Source organism: Apis cerana, linkage group LG14 (genome assembly GCF_029169275.1).
Source record: "Apis cerana isolate GH-2021 linkage group LG14, AcerK_1.0, whole genome shotgun sequence".
NCBI classification, from domain to species: domain Eukaryota; kingdom Metazoa; phylum Arthropoda; class Insecta; order Hymenoptera; family Apidae; genus Apis; species Apis cerana.
The window spans coordinates 5219212-5234159 of record NC_083865.1 but is presented as its reverse complement, the minus strand read 5'-3'; the positions used below and the strand labels follow the sequence as shown (position 1 = coordinate 5234159).

Below are 14948 nucleotides of genomic sequence, written 5' to 3'. Positions count from 1 at the left end.
CGAAAGATCAATTGATCGAAATGGGATTCAACTCGAGCTTAAAAAGGTATTATCTCGAAGAATTGGCAAGATTAAAAACTAATCGAAGATTAGTTTATTCCCGAAACAAATTATCCGGGTAAACTGTCAAGGAAACCGAGCCAGGAAATCCGATTATCAAACACGGGCAAGCATCAATCATCCGTTCCGACCAAGAAGCGACATCAATCCACCCTCTCCGGCTACTTGATTCCTTGCTCAAATCACCGTGATATCCCCCTTCATCCTTCGATTAGAAAGGGATAGACGGCGCCCAACCCCGTCCAAGGGAGGGGAAATGACCAGGTTCCAAAAGTTGCCCCTCGAAGAGAAGGACGTTACGTAGTTTTCCGCATCTGTGCCATCCCATCCCTTGGTGTTAACCTTAACCAAGAACCTCCTCCTCCTCCTTCTCTTCCTTCGAGTCGAGAGAAAAAAAGGAAGAAAGGAAAGCAGAGGGAGAAGCAGACGGAAGAAGGATGGAGAGCAACAATCACGAGTTATCCCCGCCGGCTAACTAGTCGTACGCGGACAGGAAGAAGGGTAAGGCAAACAGTTTTCGCCCGGCCCGACCATCTCGAACTAATTAACGTGGGACAGGGGCAGGCGGCGGCATGTGGCCGAATAAAAGCCCCGCCGCGAAAACTGAGGGGATCAAACCCCCTTCCCTCCTCCTCTCGTAGGGAGAACGCCCATTTCGAATCGAACGAGTAGGATGATGTAATCTTGGTAATGGAATTGGTTGATAAGAGAGCGTTGGCCCCTCTCTGTACTCGCCTCTGTGTTTCCTTCCTTCTTCGCGATTATGATGGAATTTGAATACATCCTCGGCTCGATAACTGAGTTTCGCGATAGTTTCTCCACTCGGGCAAATTGACAAACTTGAGAGGAGCAAGATCCATACCCGCGGAAACTCGCTTCACAGGTCGAATTTATTCCCCAGTTTATTGTCGCCGGCTCACCTTTCAACTTCTCCAAGAAACTTCTCCGGAAGCTTCTCGTCCGAACTTCTTCTCCTCGAAGAAGAAGAATGGGTTTTGAGATTTTTCCATTCCGAATTAGGCTCGCGAAGAACGGGAAGAAATATCTCGTGCTCGAAGCTGAAATATTATTAAGATCGAAGGGCACGTTTGTTTTAGAGTGCAAGAAAAAAAAAAGAAAGAAAGAAAAACAATCAATTCGATTTCCTTCTCCTCGAGGTCCATTGTGCAAGGGATGCGCTCGTTCGATGGAAGGGAAGATAGAAAGGCCTAATCAATTTCGTAACCGTGATCAAGAAATCCATCTGGAAAACTCGTCTCTCTCCCGGAACCGTTTCCGCAGCGTTGAATTGCATTTCCTTCCCTTCTCTTTCGCTGCGATGCGCAGGAGGAAACGAAAGGGAAAGGGTGTCTATCGGGGCGGAAGGGGATCCCGACTCGCGCGAGTAAATAGTGACACGAGCGGGTGTTACGCGGTATCAGCGCATTTGAAATGGAAATGCGCCCTAAGATTCAGCAGCCTCGCCGGTAGTAGCCGGCTCGCGCCACCCTTTTGTTTCATAACTCGCTGCGACACGTCTCCATGGCGCCATCTTGGGTTTCACATTCTCTTCCATTCTCTCATCCCCTCGTCCACCACCCCTCCCCGACTTATATATCCCGACGCGCACCGTCGGATCCACGGCCTCGCTCCTTTGTTACGGAATCCTCCTCCTTGCCGAAGGGGGCAACTTCTCGGACGTCAAAAGTATCGCGTTACTACCCCGTGTCGAAAAGGAAAAGGAAAAATGGAGGAGGAGGAGGAGGAGGATCGTGGAAGGAATACGAAAGATACGAGAGAGCAGGTGACCGAGATAAGGAGATTTATCGTCACGAGGAATAATTGAGTTGAAGGGCCATCGGGGGAGAGGGGGCAGGGGTCGATACTTCATCGAGTGGACACGGGAGAGGGTTGTTTCCGGTCGAGGGTCCCTCGAGCTGCATCTCAAGTGCCACTTGAAGCTGAGATTGGAGGGGTGGGAGGATGGAGAGGGATGATTCTCGTCCTGGGACGTCCTGGACGTCTTAGATTGTCCTTGGGATTATGTGCAAGTATCCTGTAAGCTGTTAGATTAACAGGATTACTCGTCTTGCGGGTGTGTATGTATATATATCTTGTTTCTCTTTCGGAAGGAATTCTAAAAATTTTCGGAAAGGAAATAATTTAATTAAGAAAGGGATTTTTCTTGTTCGAAACAAGATTCGGGGGAATTCCAATTTTACGAGAATATCTTATCCAATTATCAGATCTCGATTAGAGACGAGCGACGTTTCGAAGATAAGATTCAAAACACGAGGAACGATTCGCCGTTGAGCGAAAGTTTTACCTTTTTGCTAATTGGCGGATGAACGAAGATGTTTCGAAATAACCTGACGATTGCACCCGCTTCTTCCATTCGAGTCGTTTTCTTGATAAGCCTCGTGCAAAATTGAAATCCTCTCTCTCGCTCTCTCTTTCCCGCGAGAGTTTTTTCGAGCACGAATCCAAACAGACGGGGCAAACGAGATTAAAACGAAAAATAATTTACGTCTTCCAGAGAGGAGGGAAAGGGAGGTGAAATGTTTCTTGGACTCGAATTATCGACGAGTCGTTTTAATATTGGAAGAAAAAAAAATGTTGCAATGACAACGATAATAGAAAAATTGTTCTAAGTCAATAGACCGAATCATTACGCGGATTATACGCGTTATTCAATCGCCTATTCTTACGTGCATCAACGATTTCTTTCATTTCTATCTTTTTATATCTTTTTTCATTCGCAGCCATGTCTCCAAGAGACACTCAATCTTCTATGCTTTGATTAAACATTTCCTCGCGAGATCGTAATGGTGACCGACAAATAAAGCGTAATAATTGTTCATCCACTAATGAAACGAGGACTAATATAAAAAATATCCTCGTTCGAATCGTGGAATAGTCTCTCTCTCTCTCTCTCTGTCTTTCGATAATTCACAATAATTCTATTTACGACGATCGAACCGATATGATAAATTTCAATTCATCTTTCTCCGCGTAAAAAAAAAAAAAAAAGAACAAAATTCGAAAATCGCTCAAAATAGCTCGCTACTTTAATTCGTTCCATCGACGACATTGTCCGCGAACAACGCCATACATACGATCGAACGATCATTGGCAAAGAATTGCGGCGCACGCGTGCCCCCGACAACAAACCGAAAGAAAAACCGAAATACCGGCAGTTGCAGCCAACCGTGTCCATAATACAAACCAGCCAGCGTATTCGTATATTACAATAGCGAATTCTCGACACGCGCGATTCGTCGAACCACCTCTCCACCTCGAATAAATCCGTGGAACACCGAGATTACGGCTCATTACGCTTTCAACCCCCTCCCCCTTTCCGCGCGTACATTCTCCAAGATTCACAAGAGGCGCGCGACTCTTCCTCCCCCTCCGGAATTCTTCCAGCCTCCTCCTTCCTTCCACCCGTCCATCCATCCAGAGATTTCGGTATTCCGTGGGAGTAATGGTTGATAAGGGTGGGGGAGGAAAGATGCATCCCTGGTGGAAGACGGGAAGGTAGATTCGCCGGATAAACGCGAGATAGAGCTGTCAGGAAGAGGGATGGAGGGTGCACGTGCCGCCTCCCTCGTGTGTTTCGTTATTCAACGCCGTGTGTAACACGTTCAACCTTCCTCCTCGCCCTCCCTCCTCTGCCCTGTGTGCATCCATCCCTCGTGCAACTTTCGAGGAGGGAGGGCCTTTCCTCGTGTTCTTGGCGACACGCGTGTTTGCATTGCTTGCGCGACACGCGTGTTCACGCATACGTTGCCCCCTGTATGACTATGCATTTGTTTTTTGTAGTATTTTTTTTTCCCCCGTTTTATTTTCACTTCCTTCCCTCCCTCTTTTTTATGCAAATATTCCGCGCGTTCGTATTTTTGTTTCCCGTCCTCTCTCCCTCCCCTCTCCCCACGTTGGAAAATAAAATGCGAGAACGTTGTAGAGAAGGAGAGGTGGGGAGGAGGGGATTTCAACCGCTTGAACCGCGCGAGCCGGGGAGGGGGGAGGGGGAGAAGGGTGAGTAGGTTTGTTTAATTTAAAAACATATCGATTCGTATCGCGTTTCCGTGCAATTTACAGATTTGATTTTTCGCGCTGTTAAACGAATCGCACAGGAGGCCTGCCCCCCTCCCCTCCTGTTATTTTGTTACAGTCGGTCTCGATAACGGATGTAATTTGCGCGAACGAGGGACAAGTATCGAGCATTCGAAATGAAATTCTTCCCGATTATCGGTGGCTTTGTTTGCAAAATGTTTTGTAATATTTCGTTTCATTAACGACTCGCCCCCGAGTTTCCCCATTCGTCCAAAACGAAGGAAGAGGGAATTTCGAGAGAGAATATCGTGCATCGAGTATTAACGTATTAATAACAAAAATTCGAATACTCGAGAATGAAACATAAACGATAAATTAGTTAGAAAAATTGAGAACAATCCTCCCTTAAAAATCATTTCGAATTTGATTCTTCCAAATTATATTCCGAAAGAAGAAAAAACTCGTCCTTTGATTAATCCTCACTGCCCTCGTAGACCGATAATAGCGGCAAACGCTGCTATTTGCGCGTGTATGCGCGCGTGTACCGCAAGAACCGTTTCTCACGAAGGCGGAAAATCGTCCTGGGACGCGAGAAAAGCTTGCTTCCCGAAACGAGATAGGGTGGGTGGGGGTGGCCGAGGACTCCTGAGAAGAGGGGGGTTGGTTGCGCGAAACCGGGGTGGGCTGCTTCGGAATTTAATCTAAAGTAGAATCGCCCTCCCCTCCCTCTCCACGGGGGAAAGCTCGCTTACACTTTACTTTATTTCGCTTTATACCTTTTTGGCGTGGCCGGAATGGTACTTTCTCTCTGTATAATATCCACACGACTGGTACAGGCGTGGATATCTGTTCCACGGTATTTTCAACCCTGTGAACGGAGGCACAGGGTTTTACAAGGGCACGTTTCGCGAAATACCGCGGCGACGATGGAGAAATTTTGATTTCGAGACGAAGTAAGACGATTTGTGAAGTGAGAAGACTCGTTGAAATATTACATTTCAAGAATACGAATCTTTCTTCTTCTCCCCTCTTCCCCCTTTTCTTCAATTTTTAATATTCGCGAAGAAACGCGAGCGATATGAAATTTCTCCTTCGAGCGACGAATTCTCTTCGAATTATATTTATAAATTTACACATCTTGAGAATCTTTGATTCCATTAATTTTCCGATCCTCTTTCGAAGTAGAAATAAAAAAAATCGATCAAATATAATAATTTCTATTTCGTGAAACGAAACCCAATAATCTAATTATTTCAACATCCCCTGTAATATTTTCTAACAGAGATATCGCGTAACACCTTTACAACGATCCTGTCCCATTAAACGCTTTTTACTCGCGTGCGTATTACTAATCGCTATCTACGTGGAAATCTTATAAATTTTGCATCCCCCGCCGCATGAAACAATGGCGCACGCTATTTAAATCGGTCTCGCTCGTTGAACAATATCGCGTGCCGCATCAATTGCAATATGTTAAAACGCGCGAGGGGGAGACGCAACGCGTGGATTAATCCGCAAATTTTTATCACGGCTCAACGCAGCCGCAACGCACGCAGCCGTGTCGCAGACAGATTTTTTTCTTGACGAGTGGAAAAAACTAACCGACAAACTAACTAACGGACAAATAGTTCCGTCATTAATTTACGCACGACGTCATTAAGCAAATTGAAACGAACTCGTGCGAACGGATCGGTGTGTATTCAGCGTCGAGGAAGGCCAGATGTTTCAACGAACGAAATGATTAAATGAAATACATTCGGTTCTCGTCCAAGAGTGCCGTTGCCACAGGTGTGCGCGATACACGATGTTTCGCGATGTCTAGAATCTCGAATAAACGGAGATAGACGTAAATGCCAAATTTGAGGAAGGAATACGAGGAGGATGCAAATTTGCGGATCGATCATGTTGGTGAATTAAATTTGAATTTTCATCTTCACGAATTCCTCGATACTCGATGCTTGGATAAATTTTCTAATTGCGCACACAGTTTCGCGAGAGAACTGCGGCAAAAGGGAAATTCGAAAAGTATTATTATAGGTACAAAAGTATTATCTTCCTCTTAAAAATTTGTCAACAAGCGCTAACAATAACGAGTACGCAACCGCGACAAAACAAGACACGACTCTTATTATTACACTGACACCAAATGAAATAATTGCTTCACCAACGATCAATAACACATTCAAGAAACATCAAAGGAAACTTCCTCGTCGTTAACTCGAACGAACAACACTTTTATCGTTACACAAGTTCGATCCCTTCGAAGGCGAAACCAAAGATTCATAGATCGTGCGGCAAAGGGCCGCGTAATTAACTTTTTCTTCCGTATCCAGCGAATCGATTCTTCGATTTCCAAGCAAATTAACCTCCTTCCCTCTCCAAACGATCCAAGCCGTGCGCACAGAAGACGGAAGAACAAAGAGGGGGGAGGGGAGCACACACGCGAAGACAGGAGACACGTTTACGTTACCTCGCGCATAATTAATCCGAGAATAATTTCTTTCTTCTCCTCCATTTCCCTTTTTCTTCCGTCGCTCGCTTCGAGTTGCGAACACTCCGCGTGCAAATTGTCGACTGAAAATTCGAGTAACGTTATCGTACGTATTCCCCGTTTGTATATAAACATTCCATTCGAACGTTCGTTTCGCACAAGCGAATGCTCGAACGCTTATCGCGATATAAATATTTGGCACGATTTATTATCTCTTATTTTCCTTTTCTTTCGAACGATTCTCGCGAGTTAATCGCGCTTTGTGATTTTTTTATTATTTTAAGCGAGGCGTATCGTTCGTTAAAAAACATTATTATTATTATTTTATAAAGAAGATTTTTTAAATAAAATATCTTTTGAATGAACGAGTTTAATGGAACCGATATCGTATTAAAATTTTTTATTACAAATAAAAAAAAAGATTTTTTTAATCATTTTTTTTATATCCCTTAAATAAATAAAAAATATATATATATATTTTTATACGATTCGCGCGTCCTTTCAATTTCGAGATCGGGAATAATAATCTTAAAAAAAAAAAAAAACAACAAATTCTCACGTAAGACAAGAACACATTAGGATTCATCGATGAATCGGGAATCGCGAAACCGCTTCGATGCCAATCAACGCGCATCCGAAACAAGGTTAAAACAATTTCCGAGACAGCGAGCCGCGCTTCGGTTCGATTTTATAATTAAATAAACTGTACGCAACAATACCCGTGGAATAAACCCCGGTGCTCTCCTCCCCCTCCCCTCTTTCTCTCTCTCTCTCTCTCTGCGTCCGTTATATGCTTCTTTCTCCCCCTCTGAATAAACTGCGTTATAACACAGTTTTCCGTCATAACTCGATTGCATCGGCTTGCTCGGACAAATGTCGTGTGCAATAATTCCGAATCAATTACGCTTCTGGCTGAACGATTCCCAGCCGCGCCCAGTGTCGAGGGAGGGGGAGAGGGTAGGTTTGCACTGAATGACATTCCACCTGCACTACGCGTGGCAATAGTATCGAAGACAGAGTGCCTGGCGTGTATTTTTCTTCTTTTTTTTTTTTTAACCCCTCCCCCTTTTATTCATCGACAAATATTGTCGTTTCATTTTCATCCGTCGAAACGAAAAAATAAAAAGGGGAAATTTATAAAATAATAAAGATGTAAAATAATCTCGAAGAGGGAAAAGCGAAACAACAAGTCCCTTCTCTTTTTAGATTCAGAATTTTTATAAATGGGTAGATAGGTGGATAGGTTTCGACGAGTGAGAATTTGGAAATTCAGGGTTGTTTTTTTGTTTCGAACGATTTTGAGGGAGAGAATCTCATCGTGTGGCGTTTATAACGGTATTCTATTAGCCTCGCCATTAAACGCTTGCTAATCTACGTTTGCATGCATCCTGCGGTTTCGCGGTTTTCTCACAAACACCTAATTTGCAATAATGAAGATGGGCGGAGCGTGTCGAATCGTGGAAACAGCGGAGGACCGGAAGGAAAATGTATACGCAATTTGGAAATTTCGAAAGTATCTTTCCAGCAAATTATAATCAATCCTATTAACAAATTAAAAAAAGAGTCACGAGTAATCAGAAAAATTCAAATTTTGGATCGTACTTTTCCTTTCAAAATTTTAATTAAGATTTAGACTAAACGTTTTGTAAACTTGAATATATTCTTAATTTTATTTTACGCGAGGTAAAAAAAGAAAAAAGAAAATTAATAATCGATGAATTATTTTCATCGGATAAATCTCAATATATCTTTACAGAAATTCAAACGAATTTACCGCGAGCTCTTTGCGAATCATATTTCGATACAGCGTTGATTCAGCCCTTTGATCAAATATCATAAAAATTCTATTATTATTATCGAGCAATACGAATGCGTTAAACGGACGTATATATATATATATATATATAAAACAAATACGTATTAACAAATTTTTGCGACATTTGATCAAAGGGACGACGATAGCCGCCAACGAGGGGAATTTACAACGTGAATGAGAAGCGAGGGGATTACGACACACAACCACCAACTTTTCGAGCCGTCCATCAATCGCGACAAAATAATCCTTTGTCGACGGCGAATTTAGAAATCGAAGCATACACGTTTCAACGGGGGATTAAACCCGAAAGTAATGAGAGCTTACTATCAAATCGATTTTGCATAAATATGAAAAGTAAAAGAGAGGAAACGGCTGCCTTCGTGTTATTTCGCATTTTGCCATTCCCGTTTCCATCCGCTCGCATATTATATTCTCTTCAATAATAATAATAATGATATAAAACGTTTAAAAATTACCATCCCTTTTTCGATCTTCGTACAACGTTCGAATTCCAAATTTTGAATATTGTTTTATCATAAGGAAAAATAAAAGAATATATGTATATACAGAATACAAATTTTTTCCCCTTTGAGACTTAATTTTAGGAAAAATCATACGTAATTTAGTAACACATACGTTTTTTCTAATAGAATATATATGCTCCTTTAAATTTTAAAAACTCCTAATTAATATCATTTTGTGAAATTTTCATCTTTACATTATCCAAACATTGATATTTCCCAAACTGAGAAAATTTCCTCCTCTTTTTACCTTTTCTTAACGCGAACGAATCTCGGACAGAGCTCGCATCACAGTCATTCAGTCGCAGAAACGAAGCAATATCCCTGTATATGTAATCGTGATGTTTTACCACGAACGAAACGCAAATATATTTATTGCACGGGCCTTGGTGTGTACACAGGATGTCTGAAATTTTGGGAGAGGGGAGAGGGCCCGCCGCAAAGACAAACACCTGAATCTGTCAAGCTGACTCGGCAGTAAACCATCCTCGGCTGCTCCCTCCATTCGTCCGCAACGCGCACGGAGGGAGGCAAATTACTCGAGGATAGCAATTAATAAAGCTCGTAATAGCGGCATCGCCCCCCCCGTTAATCACCTTAACGAGTGCTTTTGTTAAAGGCCAACCTAACCTTAACCTCGAACCCCCAAGCCGAACGAAGAATCGGAAATAAAGAGGCGAGCCGACTCGCCTTCGGGCTGTTTGCTACCCTCTCTGATCTTTTACCCGCCTTGCATCTCAACGTGCTCGCAACAACCTGTTTGCCTTTCTGATTATCCGGAAAGGAAGTCGACCCGATTAAGAGTTAACCGATGTCTAGCTTGTTTTTTCCTTCAATTTTTCTTCCGTTTATTATTTTGCTTGAGTATATTTTTCCCCGAGGAACACGGGGAGATAAATAATTGGATATTTTGGAAAGTGAAGCGATGGAATTTAATTCGTTTCTTCGTTCGCGAATGAATTGTAGCTATTTCAAAGATACGATTCAAGTAATTTCATTTCTCGTGGATTTGTTTCATAGATTTATAAGATTGGACATAATAATAATAATAATAAGAGAAAGAAAGAATTTAAGATAAAAAAAGTGCTCGTTACTTTACCTGTATCAAAGTTATAAAAAAATTCAAAAATAAGATAATGAAGGACGAAGGAGAAAAAAAAGAGAGAAAGAAAATAGCACGCGACAGCTTTTGTGCGATGAAATTTTCACAGGAGGACGGGGCGTTCGTGAAAAAGGTGGAAAAAAAACCTGTCGAATCAATTTGGCTATCAATTTGAGGAATGTTGGATATACATTTGTCGCGGTGTATGAACAAAAATGGTATCTTTTTTTTCACGGGAGGTGGACGAATGAACACAGAAGCGCTAAATCGAGGATTTAAACAACGTTCACGGCGGTGAGATAGGCCAGTCATTTACGTGGATTAAAAGCCGTGAGGGAGGCGTCCAGGCACCCCGAGGGATGCGGGAGAGAGAGATGGTTTTGGGGGCTTTGGCCACAATCCGGTCACACGCCTGACCAATTCCTCCAACGCTCGCTCCCAACCATCACCGTTGTTGTTCGCAGAAAACTAGAGTGTTAAACCATATCCATTGTTCATTCCTTTAAACCGCTGTGTAATCTGTCGAGCACGAGTCAAAACAATATGCGGGATATCGAGGGGCAGGGAGAACGTGGCTCTCTTCCGCCACGTTCAGTTATTATTCTTCTTCGACCAATTGTTGAAAAGTTGTCGAAACAAATTCTTGCGAAAGATTTCCGATTTTGGAGGTGTTGTACATGCGCGAATGTAAAACTCTGCTATGAAATATTTACATTGATAATATCGGGGATCGAATATCGCGATGTGTCGATTGAATTTTTAAAATATTTTTCATTACTGCATAAACGTCCAAGTTTTTCACATCGATTTTTATTAATTAAAAATTGATTAATATATATCTGAATACGAGCAGTTGAACTTGACTATTGAATTATTCCTTATTAGGATTTTTTATTTATTAAAATCGAAACGACTGTTAAATATGCAACTTTTTATCTAAAACGTTTTTTTCTGTTCATCTCGATATGATTTTCGATTCCCAATATATCGTCGCGATAAAATACATACAGATAAAATTTTCTCGTATATTTCGCGTATTATTGTATCAATTGAATACTCGAACACGTTTTGTATAAAAATTCACAGTTTATGATAATTTTAAAGGAACTCAGGGAAGACTTTAAAAAAGGCAAGATCATCTTCGATTTGAATTCAACTATTGAATGGAAAATTAATCTCGCATAAATAAAATTACTTTTGCATAAATGAAAATATGGAGACACAATTTAAATCAAAAACACAGTGAATTTCAAAATAAACCCTTAAAACCTTAATACCCTTAAGAAATCCATGGTTCAACGGACGAAAGTAGGTCGAATCTCAGATCGGAATCGGGAAGCCAGTTTTCGTGTAACCGAACTAAGTGGCGAAGTGGACAAGTTTGGGGGAGGGAATGAACGAAGCGAGTAACGGAAGCAACTCTCCCCCCTTTCCCTCCCATTCTGGCAGCCTTATCTGCCAAGGCAGTCGACCGTCTCCCGCACGGTTAGCCCATTATACGTGCAATGCCGGCTAGACGCAATTAAGTGGGCCTCGCACCAGCACACCACCAGATATACCATTCTCCTCGTGTTCCGCGAGGAAGGATACAGGTCGGCGGAGGGAAACGTGCCACGAGCAAGGACACGGCCGATATCCTTTACGGTCCGTCTACCTTCTCTCCTCTCTCGCCCCTATTGCGCGGACCAACCCCTTCTCTCTGTTCCTGACGTGTGAAACTGGGATCCTGACTGGCCGAATGCGGCTACCAGAACCGTCTTTACCCCCAACCGACGTTACTGGTCAATTCCGACGCCACTGGTAAATTCCTTGATTAGTTTGTACAAGCTTTGCATCACTTTTGTTTGTTTAACGTAACTTGGAGTAATGGGCTCGGGGAAGCTTGATTTTGTGGAATGCGATTCGTGATTCGAAGAGGTAATCATCGAATTTTGTTAATTTAAATTTACTTTTGACGTGGAATTCTACTTCTATTTGAAAAAAGAAAAAATATGGATATTGTTTACAGAGTCTTCGAACGATTTCGATTTAATTAGGTTTTCGTCGTGTGCTATAAATGGCGTGAAATTTAAGAAGCTTCGTTCATCGAGTCTGAAAAACTGTTTGAAAAACCGTTGATTGTCATTGTTGGGCCGGCCACGACTAGTAACATGGCTGTACTACTTAAATCCCGAGCCAAAACGCTTGAAACAAACTGCATCGAATAAGTGGTCGTTCCAGGGCATGGTAATTGCTTTCCTGGAGGATTCGCGGAATGATCGAGATCACAATTTTGGGATAGAGAGTCGTGGCCGCCGTTGCTCAACAAGGTTAGCAGGAGAAACGTTGAATTTCAATTTAAATTCCAATTTTTCGTCGCGAACGGGGAAAAGTTTTGGGGAGGGGGTGGAGGGAAACGGACGCGGCGGCGCAAACTTCGCGGTAAATTGATTTAACGCTTGAAAATATTTTCAATGACCACAGGGGTCAGCCGGGGAAATTTTACGGAAATTCTGCTCCCTCCGTATCGAAATACCTTGAAAACTGAAAAGCCGGATTATCACGCGAAATATCAATTATCGGTTATCAAGTTTAACGACCAAGATTAATATAATATTCCTGGGCTACAAATAGATATTGCGTGCAGAGACTATTACTGCCAATATCGTAATACCGCATTAAATTTGTAAACCGTGACGGATTACGAAGCTCTAATATTCCTACAAATTCATAGTGCTTGTATTTAATGAGCTTATATTACAAAATGTACAGGATTAATAAGCAACGATTACAACAATATTTACAATAATTAATTTTAATTATTTTTCACGTAAAACTCGAGCCAAAGTCGATTCCTTTCTTCATTTCTCTTCTTAAATATTAAAAGTTCGATCCGCGTTTCGAAAGTGAATTTAGCGGCGAAAAATTTAATAGGAAAGAATGTTAATCGAAATTCTGTCGATATTTTCTCGTTGAATATAAATAAATCGTATTTAAGATATTCGAAGGAAAGAATGTAAATATTCTGAAAGGATATACGAACGTACTTTATGCGTCGGATTCGACGATAATTGCGGGAGGAATTCGTGATTGAGAAGAGATGAAGAGAGGAATGTTAAAGGGATACAATTGTCGACGAGCATAAAGGTGTGATATAATACCAGATTTTTTTCAACGTAACCGATGCATGCAGAGCGAGTGCACTCTTCAATTTGTCGCGCCGGGCTACTTGACTCGACAGTAATTTTTGCAACGCTTCGCCAGACAGCAATGCAATTGTCTCTCTCGTTGTATGTAACAACTAAATCAGCGAATAAATTGATGCTCGGCTGGACAGATTTCGCTTGATACGTTTATTTTATGACACCTCGAAGGGAGAAAACACACGTTTGCTTTATTCAAAGAGAGTAAACGAAGCATCGTAAAATCGATCGATTTTGTGAAAGTTCGTTTGACGGAATTAGGCAAAGAAAAATTTCAAATATTTGAAGAAATTATTTACTCGTAGCTCAATTTTCAGAAACTTTCTAATTGCTAAATGATTCATTGTTAAAAATAAACCTGGCAGTAAAATAAAATCTATATACTTTGCGAAATTTCAAACATAACAAAAGCGATGGAGCTCTTCAACGAGTTCCGTTCGATCAAAAATTCTATTTCACTTTTAAATTTCAACTTCTCGGTAAAATTCAAAACTTGAGGAGAGGAATACAAATACATAAGAAAAAAAAAAAAAAAATACCAAATTTCAATACCAAGTTTTTCCTTCATTCTCTCAATTTTTTTTCTCGTCAAAATTCTTATCCGAAAACGGGGCGAATAAGCCGAAATCGATTTAGCGAAATTCTGTTCGGGTAAACATGGCATTATCTATGCGCCGCCCGCATTGACTATGAAATAGGAAGAACGGAATTGGCGGACTAACAACGGATCCCGCGCAACGTGCAACTGCACATCGATTTCGTTGCCCGGTAGGCAATATTCAGGGGGCGAAGTGCAGGTATCCAGCCGCGCTCGATAAACATTGCCGTGTCTGCAGCCTGTGCCACTGCAGTCAGCGATCCTTTCATCGGCTCAGATCACCGCTACAATTGAGACGACGCGTATAATGCGGGGGTTGCAACATCAAAGTGGTGAATACGAGTTAATTGCGGCGTGACTATTCAGCTCTGCGTGAAAGCTGAGCAGTAACACTGGAGGAGGATACCCGCCGTTCTCCCTCAGCCAGGAGGAGCAGGAGGAGGAGGAGAAAACTTTATTTCCCGACCACGTGGACGAACGACGCGTGCAAGCTTTGATTTAAATGGCCGGCATCTGCTTCTCTATCCCCCTCCCGATCGATCCGATCCATGATAAAGGATGCAAAGCGCGAAGCCGAACATTGATCGTGGATAATGATTTCGTGTTGATGAAACGCTTCGCTCCTCTCTGATTTCGTTCGCTTTGACAGACGAACGGTGGAATTTCGGGAGAGGGAAGCACTGTTCCGGCACTTTTGTGATTACGAGATTCGAAAGATCCTTTTTTTTTTGTTTTTTATCTTGATTTGGAGATTTTTTTTTTTACAAATTGGATGGATCAATTATTCTGGGGTGGCAGGTTCAATCTGTGAACAATCGTGTCGTTTCGTTTCATTTTGATTCGAATCGGGGATCGAGAGTTTTTTCGAGGGCAAATGCAAAAAATTGTCAAGAAATTCGTCATTGATCCATATTCGCAGAGGGAAAAACTGCGTTTGGCTTCTTGGGTGAAACAGATTCTTATGTTGTAACATTGTAATTACGAGCGAATAAGCTCGTTAAATGTGCTATTTACGCGTGCTTTAACCGATTAAATTTGGCCGATGGATAAATGAAATTCCGCGTAAACAGAAGAGGCGAAATAAATGAACGAAATATAAAAGAATAAGAGCAACGAAAGTGAGCTTCAAGTTCCGATCAATTA

The 14948-nt window shown here is 41.8% G+C and overlaps 1 protein-coding gene and 1 long non-coding RNA gene across 6 annotated transcripts in view; one reads left to right on the top strand and one right to left on the bottom strand.

Moving 5' to 3' along the window:
* LOC108000921 (trichohyalin) overlaps positions 1–14948 on the bottom strand; it is a 174382-nt gene that overhangs the window by 39187 nt on the left and 120247 nt on the right. Inside the window, exon 1 of one of the 4 annotated variants that reach the window (XM_062085272.1) lies at positions 6566–6843. The exons of the other annotated variants lie outside the window; for them this stretch is intronic. The gene's annotated coding sequence lies outside the window, so the exon portion shown is untranslated. Of the gene's footprint in view, positions 1–6565; positions 6844–14948 lie in introns of those variants that run through there. 4 annotated transcript variants of the gene reach the window in all.
* LOC114576878 (uncharacterized) overlaps positions 1–14948 on the top strand; it is a 141856-nt gene that overhangs the window by 55831 nt on the left and 71077 nt on the right. The gene's annotated exons all lie outside the window — the stretch shown is intronic.